Here is a 1,913-nt window from a genome sequence, read left to right as displayed (position 1 = left end):
GTGCTTGCAAATTTTCCCCTTTCTTTCATTTTCACCCATTTAGCTCCACTTAAGCCAAATTTAGTCTTTTTGACCCATTAGCTACATCCAAAACTGAGCCTGCCTAGTCAAGCTAGTTAGTATGTCTTTTGTGGTATGTGTTTTCCGTCTGCGGTTTGGCCTGTTTTCATTATTGGAGTTGGTTGAGGATGAAGAAAGGAAGAAATGAAAAAAAAAAAAAAAAAAAAGAGATTGAAAAAAAGAAGAAAAAAAAACGTGAAGGATGAAAAAATAAAAATAAAAAAGGAGAAAAAAAAAAGAAAAGAAAATGAATTGGGAAAAAAGAACACACGTATGAGCAGAGAAAGAAAAATCAGAAAAGTTGTTTTTGAGTTGGTTTTTTTGAGACCGTCTGTATCTATTTCTATCTTGTGACGGTCTACTCCTCTGTTTTATTCTACATCTTTTTGAGGAGATAGTGTATTGGGTAGTGAGTTTTGTGCCAAAGAAGGGCACTTGTGTTTATTTTTCAGTCAGTTGAGATTCGGACGGTCTTATATGGTCCTGTTTAGGAACTAGCTTGGCGCTTTTACCTCCACATTTCCATAATTTGTTTTGCCTTTTCTCACCTTAACCTCACTTTCCCATACCAATTGTAAGCCCTCAGCTGTGACGGACATTGTTGGTTGGAATGTATGTGTGGTACTTGAATCGTCTATCATGTTTGTTGCATGCATGTTATGTAGGTCGCAGTCTAGGTGAGTGACTGTTTTATCTTTCTCTCTTATACATATACTTTCACCCTTTGCTTTATGAGAGAAGAGTGACCACGTGAGAGTCCGATTTTGTTGGTCTTGCAAGGTCGATAGGTCAGCTTTATTTATGGACATCTTATAATTCGTTTGCGTATTGACCATTGTAGTCAGAATCGTTGATTTTAGTTTGCATTAAACTGGTTTAAGTAGACAAGTTAAGCTAGCTCTGAGTTATCATTTCCGTTCCATTAGTTGCATTTTAGTTTACTCGAGGACGAGTAAAGGTTTGGTTTGGGGAGATTTGATACGTGCATTTTATATAGTCCTTTTAGGCCTTTTTATGCACGTATTTCTATGTTATTATCGTAGTTTATGCTACGAAATGCCCCGAATATGCTACTTTGGGTTACTTTGTCTTATTTGCAGGAATGAATCCAAAAGTAGTAAAAACGAGCCTTTTACCGTCCGTTTAGCATGCATTTGAAGGAAGAGTGAATTTGGAGCAAGAATGTAGCTATTTTGGGATGCGCAAAGAAGAAAGATAGCTAGGCGAGCAAGGGAAGAACTTCAAATTGCTAGTGCCTACTTTGGAGAGCCATATCTCGAGTTCTACAACTGATATTCAGGTTATTCCAATTGGAGATGAAAGTTTGTCCTCTTAGCTTTCCAACGCCACCGGAATCGCCCTGTTTGACCAAGTAACGAAGAAATGGCAGCCGTTTGAAGTTCAGTGCGCAAAGCAGGAAAAGTACTCGATCGAGTAGATAAATCGCTCGATCGAGTACTAGCTACAGCGAGAAGGTTATTGTCGAGTATAATTAGATTTATCTTATGCTTATCTTATATTTAGTTAATAATAATGATACTACTTAGTATAAATAAGAGTAGTTTAGACCTAATAGAAAAATCATTCATTCCCTGGAGTCAGTAGAGGGAACGGACGACTGCTTATTCTTCAATTCTCTATTTTTCGGATCAATTATTGTATTGGTATTATTTATTCTTCTTTAATCTTTTAATCATCTTTATTGCTTGAATTCCTTCTTCCCTTATTTATTATCATAATTGCTTTTATTCAATCCTTATCAGTTTATCATTATGTTCAGTTTCAATTATTTATTTGTTGTTGTTGTTAATTCGATGGTATGAGTAGCTAATTCCCCTCTGCTAAGACTATAG

This window comes from Silene latifolia, unplaced genomic scaffold (assembly GCF_048544455.1).
Source record: "Silene latifolia isolate original U9 population unplaced genomic scaffold, ASM4854445v1 scaffold_57, whole genome shotgun sequence".
NCBI classification, from domain to species: Eukaryota; Viridiplantae; Streptophyta; class Magnoliopsida; order Caryophyllales; family Caryophyllaceae; genus Silene; species Silene latifolia.
This window is presented reverse-complemented; position numbering follows the sequence as displayed.